The sequence below is a fragment of the Jaculus jaculus genome, chromosome 2 (assembly GCF_020740685.1).
Source record: "Jaculus jaculus isolate mJacJac1 chromosome 2, mJacJac1.mat.Y.cur, whole genome shotgun sequence".
NCBI lineage: Eukaryota > Metazoa > Chordata > Mammalia > Rodentia > Dipodidae > Jaculus > Jaculus jaculus.
In genome coordinates this window covers 113,022,318-113,039,137 of record NC_059103.1, presented here as the reverse complement: position 1 = coordinate 113,039,137, position 16,820 = coordinate 113,022,318, and the positions used below count along the sequence as shown (strand labels likewise).

The following is a 16,820-nucleotide window of genomic DNA, read 5'->3' as shown; positions in this document are numbered from 1 at the left end:
TAGTTTTATTTATTTATTTGACTGAGTAAGAGGGAGAGGGAGAGAGAGAGAGAGAGAGAGAGAGAGAGAGAGAGAGAGAGAGAGAGGGAGAGAGAGAGAGAGAGGGAGGGAGAGAGAGAGAGAGAGAGAGAGAGAGAGACAGGGCACATAGGGGCCTCCAGCCACTGCAAATGAACTCCAGATGCATGTGCCCCCTTGTGCATCTGGCTTACGGGGTCCTGGGTAATCAAACCTGGGTCCTTTGGCACTGCAGCCAAACACCTTAAAGACTGCTAAGCCATCTCTGCATCCCGCACCTGAAATTTAATTTAATTAAATTAATTAATTAATTTATGATGTTCCTGTAGGAACATCAGGGAATGCTTACTATTGGGCCCTCTTTCTGAGGGTGTGAAACCAAGAACTTTAAAACCATAAGGAAGTTCATGAGAGTTAAGAATCTGTAAGGACCTAACTAGAGGAAGCTACATAATATGCATGTCTAGGAATAAGGATTCTTCGTATCCCAGAGATAAGATTTTACTGTGACTGAGTTGGAAACAAGTCAAACCAGAGGTTCAGAAATTCAGCACCCCTGGGGGGACAGGAAACCTGCATTCCCTATGCTTCTCACCCCCCACCCCCAGATCTGTGACTATCATGTGTCCGTGTTGCACTTAAACTGAAATGCATGCTGCCAGCTGCAGGGGGACGCAGGCAGGGAGATGCCAGGATCCCCGAGATTCCCCTAGGTGAGCTAGGTGCAGGGAGGGCGGGGCTCCGGCCGCCGCCCCCCCCCCCCAACACACCCACCACACTGGGCGCTGGGCTCGGGTCTGGGCTTCAGAAGCTGCAGCTGCCAAGTGAAACCCGAAACCCGGCTGCGTCTGCGGGCTGGCCCCCTCAGTTGTCCCAGCCTCCTGAACTGTGTATTTACACATTCGCACACAGTCACTCGGTCTAACTTCTGGACTCTTCTTTGCGCAACTGCTAGGATTTCTCAAGTGCCGGTGGCGACCCCGCGGGGCTCCGGGGTGAGAGCCCGCGGAGGCCGGGGCGGGGCTGTGCGCCCGCGGAGCTGTCACGGTTGCGGCTGCGACCCGAGCAGCCAGGACGAGGCCCGGCGGCGGCGGGGGATCCCCCAACTTCCCACCGCAGCGGCTGCTCTGCCACCCCGAAACCAGCGAGCGGGGACGCGGGCGGATGGGGCTCGGCGCGTCCCCTGGCTTTGGGAAGTAAAGGACACACCCCCAGTGGCTTTCCTGTCCCTTTGGCTTAACCCAGGAGCCTGGCCATCGGAGCGGCCACCTTCCCGCGCGCCCAGCAGGGTAGGTGACATCTCGGGAGAGTCTCGGAGGAGGACGAGACGCGGCGGGACGCCCAGGGCCATTGCCAGAGGAGCCGCGGGGAGAGCGCACCCTGAGAAAGAGAGAAAGAGGGGGGGTAGGGAGGGAGGGAGGGAGGGGGAGAATGTGCATGTGTTGCTGTGTGTGTGTGTGTGTGTGTGTGTGTGTGTGTGTGTGTGTGTGTTCGCGCGCGCGTGCGTGTGTGTGCGCGCGCTCGCGCGACCCGGGAAACAGCAAGCTGGCATTATGTTTCAGGGCTTGCAAAATAGATAGAATTAATAAAAACTCTGCAATTCAGTTCAGCACCCCGATCCCCTCACTGCTCACCCTGCCCTTCTTTCTACGGGTTCTGTTTTCCCTGGTGTCTCTGGAGTTTCCTGGATAACTCGCATTTTGTTTAAAGTCCTATTTTGAGGGCTGTCAGTCCACTCTTAACAAGTATTCTCATTAAAAAAACAAACTAAAAACCTTTAGATTGCATTTCTTGAGAAAGTCCTCAAATAGAAGAGTGATTATGCTACTCTGAATTCTTAGAGGTACTAGGTTTTCAGTATCAACCAGAGTCCAAGCTCCCTACTAGTCTACATTTATATCAGTCCCTTTGACTTAAATATCATCTGCAAGCAGTTTCTGCTTCTTATTATATCCATCACAGATTATATTCTTTCTAAACCTTCCAAGACCCTATTATATCACCCCAGTTTTCAAAACAGGAACTAATTAAATCCTGCTCAGTATTTGATCAGAAAGGTTTAAAGGATTTAATCATCTGTAAGTAAGACAATATCCATTGCCAGGCCTACTAAACAAAACAAATGAATCACAATACGAAGATATTTGCAGTCGTGTTTATGAGCTTTACCCAACTACTGACAAGATGGACAGACAGATTCAGCACAATCTGTTCCCTGATACAAACGCAGCTCTTACAGGGAGAAGAGATGCTACCAGTGAACTGGGAATCATTAAACAAGACAGGCAGAATTATATTATGAAAAGCTAGGAAACAAGCATAAAGCTGCCTTTAAGCTTGTTAAATTCTCATCCCCCTCTTTAAATTCCTGAATGCTTCCTTTTTTCTAGGGACATTTCAGCTCCCAAGAAAACTCAATAATAGAGCTTTCCTTTTCATCGCCGAATGGCTGACCTGCAGGGTAGCAAATCAATATACCTGTTCTCTCCAGAGCCATTGCTGAGTCCTCAGGGCTTTCATCTCGACTGGTGGAGAATTGAGCAATGAAAAACTCTAGGAAGGGTGTCTAACCTCGACCCATGGACCTCATGGTGACCCACGATAGCTATGAATGTGGCCTAACACAAAACTGCCAACTTACTTAGAAGATAATGAGGTTTTTATTTTGTAACTCAATTGTGTAGTACTTGAGTGTGAATTTTGTAACACATGACATCTTGTGACAATGTCCAGCAAAATAAACATATGTTTTCTCTTGAAACCCATGAATCAGGAGTGAGGCACCCCTGACAGAAGAGGTGTGTGTATTCTTGGTGAAAAAAATCTTTAAGTGGCAATATGGATAAAATAGATCTTTCACATCTAGAATGTAGCTGCAGGTACGTGGGAGGAATAAACAGCTAGTCTGATCCTAGGAAGGAAGATCTGTGATGTCTGTCACAGAAGTAGACTGTTCCTGAGCTCAACTACACTGCTCTACTTAATTTTATTACTTCTTTTAACTTGTTTGGGTTTTAGATGTGCGTGTGTGTGTGTGTGTGTGTGTGTGTGTGTGCATGTGTGTTTCAAATAATAATATTTTGGGTTTTATATCCTGTGAGCCTGAACTATTTTCTAAACATCAGCCTAACAGTGAGATAAAACGAAGTTCTTGAGGAAAAAAAAAAAATCACTCTAAGATAAATAGCCACATATGTTTCCAGACAAGTTCATAGATTCTATTGTAGAAGGGTTTTTGGCTGAACTCCCCAGTGAAATTCGTTCAGCTTTTGGGCAGGGTGGTCATGGTCAAAGCACTGAGAGCTGCATGGATGGTGGCTTCATTTCTTGTGGGATCCTGGACTGCCTTGGGTGAAGGGTGAGGAATGGGCAGCAGGTGGTGATGAGTAGCTGAGTCCTTTTAGTTTGATTGCTTTGCTCTCCTTGCCAAAGTTGAAGGGCTATTTACCAACAGCGTGACCTACTGGCCCACTAAAGGGAGTGTTTGCTTTCTGTTCTGAGCATCTGGGTTGGCTTCCCAGGGCTGAAAGTAGGCAGTGCTGGTGTGAAGTTCTGGCCCTGCACTCACTTCCCGCTCTGAATATAGGCGGAGCTGTAACTCCCTATTCCTTAGTTGGGATAGTTTTCCTCTAGAATTTTCTGACAAATGGTGAAAAGTGAATTTCCCATGAATGAAATGTATGCTACTTCAATCCCCTCTTTCTGATTTTGGGATTTTTAGCAAAGATGAATGTTTTGTCTGAAAATGCTGGGGAAGGCGAGTGAAGTGTCCACATGTAGCCCAAGAGGAAGGGACCTCCACACTGATGTTCATGTGTGGGTGTAGAGGAGGGTGGTGATGTCCAGACCTTCAAGATTATTCTATGCTGATCACATTGTACTGAGGAAAAAAATGCAAGAGAGATTTTCAATGGAAAGATGCCCGTTCACTCTTTACGCCATGGCTTAAAGGACCAAGATTTCTCCCAGATGGAGAAAGTGATATGAAAACAGAGCTGTAAATGATCAGCTTAACCATGAGGTGAAGGCTGTCAAGGGAAGAGCTGAGCCTCATGGAGTCTGGAGATGGTAACCCGTCTGTCTCTGCTCTGTGAACTGAAATTTTGCGAGGTTCTGCAGGTTTCGGCAGCTAAGTAAAAGCACATTTGGAAGAACTATTGCAATGAGGAGGCCGAGAATATTTGGTTTTCAGATGTTACTGTGGACATGGGCCTTTCTAAGCATCATGTGACCCGCTGTAACTATGCTACCATGAATGTTTATAGACTACAGATCTAAAGTGTATGTCATTTGTTCTGAAACCTAGACTGAATCCCAGTCCCTTACAATATAAACTCTGAACATTTGTGTATATGTTGCTGGAGATTAAACCTATTGGTAGCTTTTGATTTATTTTTTATTTTGAAATAGGCTTTCTAAGTTGTCCAGGCTGGTCTTGAACTTCTGATTCTATTGCCTCTACCTTCCCAGTAGCTGGACGTACAAGGTCCAAGACTTGAGGCCCCAGTTTCTAGCTCTCTACCATACTGTCTAGAGGCTTTTTGTTTTCAGCCTCCTTTTCCTGTATAAAGGCTCCTCGCCACACATTTCTGCTATCTTGTTCGTGGATTTATTCTTTTGAAATTGGAATGTCTCCTTAGCTATATAGTCCTCTCTAATCATTGGTGGTCAATTTCAAATGACATTACCTTTGGGGAAGCTTACCAAGTTTCACATATGAAGAATTAATGATTCCATCTTGTCTACTGCTTTAAATAATTTCAGTCACATAGCACTTAAATGATGGAAATAGGTTCTGAGGAATGCCTCATAAGTGATCTCATTATTATGAGTATATCATAGAGAATACTTAAATAAACTAGAACATATAGCCTAAGCTGTATTGTAATTTATAAGACCACTATTCTATATATGGTTTACTATGCAGTGGAGTGTTCACAATTGTAGCTTAAGAAATCCTACTCCCAACCACCGTGTGTTCCTCATTGGATATGTTGCTGGGAGGGTTAGTAACCGGGATTGAAGTGTTCAATCCAGTGTCCCAAACATAGTAGATAGCGTTTCCTAATACATAATCAAGCAAACTCATGACTGAATAAACTAATGATGTGGATAGTTGAATCCAAACAGTCTATTTAAAAATGGCTACTTATACTTTGAATTTTCTTTTTCTACACAACAATGTTATAAAATATAATTTACTTTCTAGACTAGCTTACATGTGCCTATTTAATCCTTATAATAGATGAAATATCATGTTTTTACAATTCAAATGTAAAAGCAAAACAAGAATTATTTTGAAATAATTTATTTTATGTGTTTATTATAAGGGAAAGAGACAGAGATGGAGACAGGGAGAGGGAGAGAGAGAGAGAGAGGCAGAGAGAGAGAGAGAAAGAGAGAAAGAATAGGCATGCCAGGTCCTTTAGCCACTACAAACTCCAGACGCGTGTGTGTCTCTAGCTTATGTGGGTTCTGGGAAGTCAAACCTAGGTACTTAGGCTTCTCAGGCAAGCGACTTAACCACTAAGCCATCTCTCCATCCTGACGTCATCTGTTTTTTGAAAATTACAAATGTGCCAGGCGTGGTGGAGCACGCCTTTAATCCCAGCACTCGGGAGGCAGAGGTAGGAGGATCGCTGTGAGTTTGAGGCCACCCTGAGACCACATAGTGAATTCCAGGTCAGCCTGGGCTAGAGTGAGACCCTACCTCGAAAAACAAAACAAAACAAAACAAAAAAAAAAAAAAAGAAAGAAAATTACAAATGTGCTTGAGTTAATAAAAATAATTTCAGTTGATATATATTCTATTTTATATTGTATGTGGGTGATATGTATGCATATATATTTGCATGTATGGGCACATGCGTTAGTGTGATTGTGCATGTGTGAGTGTGTATGCATGTAAAGTGTGGAGACTTGGGTGTCCTCCTTAGTTACTCTCTACCATATTCTTTCAAGCAGGAGCTCTCACTGAACTTAGAGATCTAAGAATCTGGCAGTCTCTACCCTTGTGCTGGGATTACAGTATGCCACCATCCTTGCATTTTACGTGGATTTTATCTGAGGATCAAACTCAGGTGCTCATATTTGCACAGTTAGCAGTTTCTCCACTGAGCCATCTCCCTAGCCCCAAGATACACATTTTACACAATTGCATTTTTATATTATACTATAAAATCTGTGATCTATGAAATCCCAGTGGGAGGTCCTGGTTTTAGCATTGTAGACTAATAATGAAGTTAAGTCTGGAGCCATTCCTCATGGAATGGGCAATAGTCTTAATTAATCAAACAAAATTGAAATACTAATTTTGGCTATTTAATAATTATCTTGAGTGCTAGTGCTGGAGGGAAGTCAAACCTAATTAAAGGAGAATACGGAGAGAGGAGAAAATTTAGAGACACTTCCGTTCGTGTTACCAATTCTTTGTTATATTGGTTTTCTTCTCATCTCATTTGGGCACTGAAGTGCATCCAGGGTTTCTTCTTGAAAACCTTTGTATTTGCCCACAGTTATTTCTGCTGCCTAGGAGAGAGGAACTCTCCCTCTTCTTGATCTAAAACACAAATGGATTACTTTTATTTTCAGAGCAACATTACTTTCGTTGTTTGCCTGCCTTCTATTTAGCATATAGACAATATCACAGTCAAGCCTTCATAATACTTGTTATTGGTGCTAGCCCAAGGCCTAAGGTTACTGTTTTAGCATCACTGGGAGTCCTGAAAAGAAAAGCAGTAGTATTTAGGTGTTCATAGTGTAACTATTTATTTGTCTAAAATTTCCATGTTCTCTGTCTGTATCAAAGTATCAATTAGATATTCACACTGCACATTGTATTCACAGTAAACTGCTTGTTAACTTACCTTTATCACATTATTCTTTAAGATGATATTTTCTCCTTTAAATGAAAAGCCAATATAAAAGGCATGGGAATCTTGCCACTTCATGTTATGTAGTGTAATATTTTTTAAAACAATTTTATTTATGTATTTTTTTTATTTATGAGAGAGGCAGAGAGAGAGAGTGGCAGAGAGAGACAGAAAGAGAGAGAGAGAGAGAATGAGAGAGACTAGGCAGGTCAGGGCCTCTAGTCACTGAAAATGACCTCCAGACACATACACCACCTTGTGCATCTGGTTTATATGAGTACTGGGGAATAAAACCTTAGTCCTTAGGCTTCACAGGCAAGAATGTTAACCACTAAGCCATCTCTCCAGCCCCATAATAGTCTTTAAGTAATGATTTTCACCATAAATTTATCCTTTTCTTTATTCTTAGGAGTGAAGAACGTGTGCCTTTTATGAATAAGTAGTGTTTCTTTTGTTAAAATAATAGTGACAAAGAAATCAGAGATCTCATCTTATCATCCATGGAGATTAGAACTGAATTTGATGTTCAGTTTAACCTGTGTGAAGGTTTCATTTTTATAAAAAGTATTTTATTTATTTATTTGAGAGCTGAGAGACAGGGGGTGGGGGAGAATGGGCATGCCAGGGCCTCCAGCCACTGTGAACAAACTCCAGATGCATGTGCCCTCTTGTACATCTGGCTTACATGGGTACTAGGCAATTGAGCCTAGATCCACAGCCTTCACAGGCAAGTGGTTTAACTACTAGCCCCAAAGGTTTTCTTAAGACATGGTTTAAATGCTTTTATTACTACTCTAATTTATTCTTAATTACTCACCAGTAACTAAGCTAACTTTAATTAAGCTAACTTTACATTGTGGAAATAAGTTAAATTACTTTATCTGTATTTATAATTCTTTGGAAATTTAATAAAATATTTATGATTTTCTATTATGTGGCTTTACTATTTTATAGCCAATATTTTTTCAGATCACTAAATATGGTTCCTTGAAACATTTTAGTTATGGTTTCTATAGTCCATGTTAAAGAATATGCCCTTGTCACCAAATCTTACATTTCTTTAACATACAGTAGGAAAACCAGATCTAAAAGACTTGGAAAGTAGATATTTAATGCCAAATGTAATTTTTTTTCAGTATATTTATCACAAATGAATTAAACAATTCCCTTGGGGACATCTTTGAGAAATGAAAGATAAAAAGTCTTACCTGATTATGATTAAAGCGACTTCCTGAATGTCAAGTTCTGAAAACAATGTAATTACTTTAAATTTACCAAAAGGGTAATAAAATCTCATGCTGTCTTGAATCTTTGTCTTTGGGTTTCACAGATTCAAATAATGATAATCACTCTAAGGAATTAAGCACCTAGCAGGTATCAAGCACTCCATAGAATGTTTTTACATACATTATTTCTATTCATAGAAGTAATTAGAACTAGTAATTCTAACATTAATTTATATTACATCTAATTCCAGTGCATTTCTATTGTGTGGTAATATTTAAGTTCAGAGTGTGAAAGAATGTTACCTACACTCATGTATTTAGTTAGCAGTACAGCCTTAAGACTCCAAACCATATCTGTACAAACTCAAAGCCATGACAGTTTCACTATATCCCTTTCTTTTCAGTGCTTTACACTGGTGAATCTTAGAATCATAATCTCAGTGTTTAGTGAGCTTCCCATAATTATACAGATCCCAGTTTCCAAAAGAGACTCACTGAAATGGAGTAGAGTTCTTTATCTGATCTGTCTGGCATCATTCTTGTCACCTGGAATGTGTACCCCTGAGTTGGGTCCTATTAAAATTCTCTAAGAACAGAGGCTTCACCCACCATGTAAACAACTTGTTAAATACATAGCAATTTACCTGACAAGATGTTATTTTCTCAGGAAAGGTAAATAGGACGGTCTGTTTCATGAAGTTCTGATATCTATACCCATCAATTAAGCCCAAGGCATGATACCCAGCCCCATGAGCAACCTGAGAACAATGAGGGATGGCGGGATGAAAAGGAGGCAGTTGGTTCCCCATGTAGGACTAGAGAGGGCTGAGATAGAGCAGAAGAGAATGTGTTAAAGGGTGGATAAAAAGTGAAATGAAAAGGAAAAAAAAAGGAATATATAATGCGGCACTTAAGAATTTAGTCACTATCTAAGATAGCTCTGTTATGTGCCCAGTACTTGTCCTGAGTTGTCTCCCTTAATACTGAAAGCACACAGGTAGGCCTTATTCTATCTCTCTTCGAGAGGAGAAAACCAGAATGCAGACGTGTTCAGTAACTTACCAAAAATCACACAGTCATTATGTTGTAGTTCTGAGACTTGAAGTAAAATATCTCACCCCAAAGAAGCAACAGTTTCTGTTACACTCTGTAGTTAGACCTACACAGCCTGGTTGTGATCTGCTCAAGACCCTTGACCTTGGGCAAGAGATAGTTACTTCTTTGTAAATGTGGATACTTATTAATACCTTCTTCATATTATTACTACATGTCTTTATTTTACAAGGTGAAAAATGTATGGTAATGGGAAGGGAAGGATGTCTGACACCTGGTAAATATCAACATAAGTCAGCAGTCATTATTTTTAAATTCAGTGATATAGTCCTACACAATATTTTTCAAACTATAAGACTTGATTTGACATTGACTATGCATGATTATTAGTGATTCATGACCAGAACTACTTTTTGAATGAAAGGAATAGAATAAGATACTATGAAACTGAACAGAAAATAAAGCAGGTTTCATTATATAGAAAATAAAAATGTTAAACGTATTTCACAGATTTTAATTTCAGTTGTGTGTATTTTAGATACTGTTATAAATGAAAAACGGATATATTTCTCATTCTTGATAATAATGAAAAAATGTATTCAAAAGAACCTTTTATGATAGATGTCTCCAATCTGATGCCAAGATCCTCAGTGTTCCACCAGAAAAATGTCAATTACTGAGCCCTACATGGGGCCAGCACCTTCATTTAACAAGGCTGTCAAGTGATCCTGATCCACACTAACATCTGACCCTTATAATTCAGAAGTAGCACTGGGAAATCATGACGAAACTCAATGAGGATACATCTTGTCTGTGTAAAACACATGCTGATAGTACATTGATTCATGGTCTTAAATTCTCTGTGGACTGCTGTTCTGTGTTGTGTGACTTCTTTGTGCCATTCTTTCTCCCTATTTTTCTCTGCTTCCTCCTGTCTGTACAGGTGGTTAAGTCCCATAGAAGTCAATTAGTTTGTGTGTGGAGGGACACTGAGTAGTGAGATTCTGTTCTTTTCCTCCAGAAGTGCAAAATCCACCCTTAGTATTCTTTATGTGGACCTATCTGGGCCTTGGATCTATAAGCCATACTCAATTTGAAACATTTTAATGGTAAGAGCCCAGTTGCTGACACAGCTATAAAATTCCAAACTATGTTCAATATTTTATTAGTTGAAATATTTATTTTGTAAAGTGCATGGAGACAGTGTTTTGACCATATAGATAATATGATAATGATTCTGGTTAAACAAATATTTTGGAGGTGATACAGATATTTTACTCAGAATTTTTTTCTCTCTCTGTATTTGTCTCTTTCTCTCTCATAAATAAATAAAATATTAAAGAAATTCAAGTGTGTTGAAGATCCACACTGACTGTGTAGCTACTTCAAAGAGAAAACAGCATTGTTTTACTAACTTCACTAAAAGTTGGTTCCTACTGCCATGTAAAGTATGTTTGCAGGCTAGAGTGCCAGGATTAATATATTTAGAGGATAAGAAAGTCTACTTTCTGGCTCACTGGAGTTCAAATTTTATATTTAAATAGGTGCTTGATAGTTGTTTCAAGAAATCTTCCTTATTTTGCATGTTGTGCTCCTGGGTGAGGAAGAAGGGCCCAGTGAAGGAGCAAAGAGGATGTGGATGATAACTCTAGCTGGTAGAGTTCATTAGCATCTGTGAGTTCAGGTACATCTCTTGGTCTTTTTTTTTTTTTTTTTTTTTTTTTTTGCATTAGTCTCTATCAGTAAAATAAAAAGCTGGAGTAACAACTGTCTAAGGTTCTTCTACTACCAAAAACATCTGTGGTCAAATGAAGGTGCATTTCTTTAAAAGCAGTTTTGATTAAAAAAAAAAAAAGTGCCCCTGTGGGGGCTGGAAAGGTGGTTTAGCAGTTAAGGTGCTTGCCTGAAAAGCCAAAGGTCCCAGTTTCAATTCCCCAGGACCCACGTAAGCCAGATCCTCAAGGTAGCACATGTGTCTGGAGTTCATTTACACTGGCTAGATGCCCTGATGTGCCCATTCAATCTCTCTTTCTCTCTCTCTGCCTCTTTCTCTCTCTTTCCCAAATAAATAAATAAACATAAATATTAAAAAAAAGTGCTTATGTGTATGCATTTGACTGGGCTCTGAAATGTGGCTATGTATTTTTGTAGGAGAGTAATGATATGGAAAAATGTGTGTATTACCTGATAAAGTTTACTGAGGCCTTTCTCTAACTGACTTCTTGTTTCAGCTGTGGTTCTGGAGGGATGGCAATGCCACTTGTACAGAGGGCTAGGAAGTGCCTGTGGGTGACCTGCTCATCACAGGGATTGTGCAAGCTACTGGCCCTTCATAGCCACGGCTCAGGAATACCACACTAGTAGTGTGTGTGTGTGTGTGTGAGAGAGAGAGAGAGAGAGAGAAAGAGATGATGACTCATTGCAAAATATATTCCTTCCACAAGGCCAAGAACATTTTCATTGAAACCCTGGCCAGGTTCTGAGTTTTCACTGAAAATTTCATCTGAGCAGTTGGAGCTGAAGTCACATATTTAATTTGCACAACACAAATGCAAACAATATCTATTCTTGGGTGACAACTGGTGGTTATGATGCATGGAGGAGAACAGCCTGCAGTTCTCTGCACTATATATTGACCACAGAGTAAGAAGAGCAGTAGAAATCTTGGCTCTGTGAGTCCAGTGAGCAAATATAACTTGAAGGCCTGCTAGGAATAGTTCCATTGAGAAGTAACTGGTTTACCAATGAAAGCCAATTTTACTTATTTATTATTTTTTATTAACAACTTCCATGACTGTAAACAATATCCCGTGGTAATGACCTCCCTCCCCTCACTTTTCCCTTTGAAACTCCATTCTCCATCATATTCCGCCCCCCACCCCCACTTCTCAATCATTTATTTTGATGTCATGATCTTTTCCTCCCATTATGATGGTGTTGCATAGGCAGTGTCAGGCACTGTGAGGTCATGGATGTCCAGGCTATTTTGTGTCTGGAGGAGCACGTTGTAAGGAGTCCTACCCTTCCTTTGGCCCTTACATTCTTTCCGCCACCTCTTCTGCAATAGACCCTGAGCCTTGGAAGGTGTGATAGAGATATTGCAGTGCACAGCACTCCCTGACACTTCTTCCCAGCACCATGATGCCTTATGAGTCATTCCAAGGTCACTGCCATCTGAAAAGAGAAGGTTATCTTCCAAAAATGAGAGTAGCATTAAATATAGGCATGAACATTAAGACAAGTGCTTATTGGGCAGTTTGATGAACATAGTGTATACATTTAGCTAGACAGAAGCAGACGTTACACCCCTAGGACTCATGACTACCCCTATTGTAGGTTTTCATTATCAGGATGTATTCCCTCCTATGGAGTGAGCCTCTAGTTCAATTAGAGGGCAGTTGGTTTCCACCATGACAGAAGTGCCACTATTGCAACCATTGACTCATTTGGCCTGGCTGGCAAAATATAAGGCTTGCAGTGTCCACTGTTGAGTATATTCACTGGTGATTTCTCTCTCTCTCACTGAACTGCATGCATAATGGCTTCTTCCAGCTTTTGGTCAGCTGGTCTACATGGAGGAGGTTATCAGCTCAGCTCCAGCAGGATTTCTCAGTGACCTTGCAGTCCAAGTATGGGGAGTCTTCAGCAATAGAGTCTTACCATCTATTCCTGGTGGGAAACCAAGGACTTCAGCAATGGTCTGTAATGTTTTAGGGACATCAGGGACCTCCCTGGCCAATAACTCACTGGAAGGTATCCCATCCCTGGCACTGAAAATTTTCTAGTAAACATCTACAGCTCCTGAGTGTTCCATTGTCCTAAAAAATAGGTTTCCATATGATTTATTTATATCTTCTTAGAGAAAGCCATATTTTTAAAGAACAGCTTACAGAAATTTCCACCCAGTATAACTAGACAAATAGATGCTATGATTAAAACATAAAATGCATATATTCTCCTTGCTACAGTAAGGAATACCACACGCTTGGTGGCTCTGTATCACACAGAGCAATATGAGTACTTTCTGTCCCTCCCCTGGCCTCCTTTTGAACTTGTATGGCCTTAAGCAGTCTGGGTCAGGCAGGCTAAGGATAGCCTCCATTCAGAAGGAAGGTAGCTCAGCCAGGGCCTTGTCAAGAACCTATGTAGATTTGTGGTGAACTTGGCTTTGGAGTCACCTAAATTACAAGGTCATTAAAAAAAAAAATCTTTCTCATGTGCCCACCCTCCTTTTTCCTGAATGGAAGGTGTGAGTATTTTTATTTTTGAATGACTGCTTTTGTTCAGTCCTCACACACTGTAGATGCAAAAGTGATTGTGTGGGTGGGCTCAGCAAAGAAAATCCACACCAACGTGATATTTTCCAGGAATGAAGAGAACTTCTGCTTCCCCATTTTTGGTGAACCTGAGTCTTGATAGAGGCTTCTGCAGGACGGGAGGAAAGGCAACCTCTGTTTCCTACACATTTCTTGAAGGGAACATGATTAAATAACAGAACAGAAAATAGGAAGTCTTAGGCTGGGAAGACGGTGCTGTGGTGCTTTTTCGTAGGACAACTGGCTCAATGGCTGCTAGCGTGCGGATGTTTTTGCTTGAAAAACGCTTGATGTCTACAATATTTATATATATATATGTATTATTGACCCTTATGTGTTTGCTGAATTAAACCTTAGTTTGGACATTTTGATTAACTCTACTATTGTTTAATATAAAGTACAAACTGAATTATTCTGCATAATTGTACTTTTTAACTGAATGTACCAATGCTAGTTAATTCTTTTTTTTTTTTTAGTTTTTTGCAATCTTGAGGATTCAACCAAGGCCTCACTCACATGCTAGACAAGTGCTTTACCACTGAGCTATATGTCCATATCTATTTGAAACTTTTGTTTTGAGATAACTCTCACTAAATTGCCCAGGTTAGCCTTTAGTTTACTCTGTAGCCCAGATAGAACTTGAAATTGTGCCAGTGTTGCCTCAGCCCCTTGAGTAGCGGAGACCAGTAGACGGCTGTGCCGCTAGCTCTCACGTTCCAAGTTCCCGTTAACATGGAAGCCAAAGCCGAGCGTCCTGACACGGGATGAACTTCAATTTGCTCCGTCTACTGGGATGGCAGGCATTTTATTTTTTTTGCCATAACAGGTAAGGTTACCTCTGCAAATATTGTCCGACCACATACGAGTTTGAGTATACACTTTACATATATTATTCAGTAGGAGGGATAAATTTCATTCCCAATTCATAAAAGTTATACAGAATTCATACAAGTATTGTATTCCTAAGCATGGAATAGATTTAAAAGGGAAAATATATGATTTACAAACATTTAGTCAATAAACTGAGCCTTGGGCTGTAGAGATGCATTAGTGTTTAAGACACTTGCCTGAGAACCCTAAGGATCCAGGTTTGATTCCCCAGTACCCACGTAAGCCAGATGGACAAGATGGTGCATGCATCTGGAGTTTGTTTGCAATGGCTAGAGGCCCTGGTGTGCCCATTCTCTCTCTTTCTCTATCTGCCCCCCTTAAATAAATAATAAATTAAATAAAAATAAATTAATCTAGGCCCTGTCTTATGTTTCTAAAGCTGTGGACTTTTAAAATAATTTTAATGACCTTACATATTTGTGGCTGGGATATATAATTTTTAGAAAGACCTAGTAAATCTTTACCTGGTATCTTTATTTTTAAAATTCATATAGAAATGTGCACAAAATTATTTCATGCCTAAAACATGAGAGTATTATTAAATTCCGTCAATATAATAAAAGGCTATTTTATCAAGCTTAGATTAACTCTAAAAAGCAACTGAAAATATACTCTATTGATATTAAGATGCAACAGAAAATATTTTCTGGTTTGAGATATATTTTTGAGGTAGTTTCTTCAATATTCCTTGTAACATGTTAATTATGTCCGATATATTTAATATAAATAGATTATTCTCAATGCACTATAGATCTACATTTAATTAAAACTTTAGACTCCACAATAACTGTACATTGTTCTCTCGGTTTTTATACTTCTCATATTCTGGAAAATGAAGTCTAAAAATAAATACGCCTGATGTTTACACATGTGAGATTTAAGGAAAAAACACACAAGGAAAAAAAAAATCCTGCAAGCCCTGCCTCAGCCAGTCAAATATCACCAGAGGTTGTGGGAGAATGGAAGCTGGAAGAAAATTAAGCTCCTGGTGACTGTGGAGGAACAGGGAAACCTCTCTGTGCAGTGGTGCTTTATTATCTGTTTGCAGTCCCTTCCTCGGCTGTTTAATCTGAGGAACATTCCAGGGAGTATCCTTAGCTTCCCTGACTTGAGCTTGGGACCAGAGCTTGAGGACTCAAAAGGGACGCCTGTCTGAAATAGGGCAGGACAAACAGATCCAGTTGGCCTGGCAGCCCATGGCTCAGCTGTGTGAGACTGATTTCATCAAAGCAAGGTGAGTTTTTGTGCCTGTGTGCTGGGTCCTGCTGGCCACAAAGTTGAGCAGTGATTTCTTCAGATAGAGAAAGAGAAAGAGAAAAGAGAAAGAGAGAGAGAATTAGTGCTTAGACTTCCTAGAGACTTGTTCATGCACGGCTCAATGGTGTCTCATTTGGGCTTATGTCTCTGGGATTTTCAAGAAAGAATAAGATATTGGGAACTTTTAGTGGTTGGTCCTTTTGTATTTAGTCATAACCCTCTAACCAAATGTGTAGCTGTCATGGTAGTGGCATATTTCTTACTGTTGTTTTCTGCTAAGTTGACATAACAAAGATTTTCTTAATCTCTTAAAAACAGCCATTAGGTGAAATAAAATCAATTAAACGATTCTGTGGAAATACCAGCCAATTAATGTGCGGCAAAATCTGTGAACTGCATTCATAGAGCTGAAGGATAAAAATAATTCAGAAAATGTGACTGATATGCAAAGATCATTATTCCTGTGGAGGGGCAATAATGGAGGAGAGCTGGAGAAAGAAGCAGGGGAGTAATTAATGTGTGACTCTTGTTAGGGAGGAATATAGTGAAATTACTTAATCCTTATTGTGGTGCCACCTTTGATTGTAACGAGGGGAAAGGAAGAAAACCCAGTTTTTGTTTTTTTTTTTTTTGATGAGTAAAGATTGTAGGAAATAATCAGACTGATTATAAATGTTTGCTCCTTTGGGGCAGTTTGTAATGAGGGTGACTCTCATTCCTACAGGAATAATGCTCCAGTGGTCTTCTTTTTTGCTGGTAAATACCTAATATCTAGTACCTAAGAATTTATTTGAAAACGTTGTCTCCTCCACCACTAACTAAACAAAGCTTGCCTGTCTATCATAAAAGTTTCAATAATTGCATAATCCAATTAACAGTTTTTCCCCATAGACCTTTCAAAACAATTTTAGGATTCTAGAATTTTAAAATTTGTATGTGTTTAATTCAATGTCAATGCTCCTTTCTGTGAACACTAATTCACCTTTCATTAATAGATTTGTTTAGTTTAACTATTTCTATTATGCAAGTGAGATTTACTGCATTTTACCTGTGAGTGGCATTTTTAAAAATTTATTTATTTGATTATGTGAGAGAAACTATGAATGGGCACACCAGGACACTCCACATGCATGTGCCACCTTGTATATCTAGCTTTATGTGTGTACTGGGAAATAATACCAGGTTAT

General features: G+C 40.0%; 1 protein-coding gene across 1 annotated transcript in view; it reads left to right on the top strand.

Annotated features, from left to right (window-relative positions):
- The first annotated feature begins 1,170 nt into the window (after positions 1-1,170).
- Arhgap24 (Rho GTPase activating protein 24) overlaps positions 1,171-16,820 on the top strand; it is a 461,940-nt gene continuing 446,290 nt past the window's right edge. The window contains exon 1 of the mRNA XM_004661586.2: positions 1,171-1,307. The gene's annotated coding sequence lies outside the window, so the exon portion shown is untranslated. The remainder of the gene's footprint in view (positions 1,308-16,820) is intronic.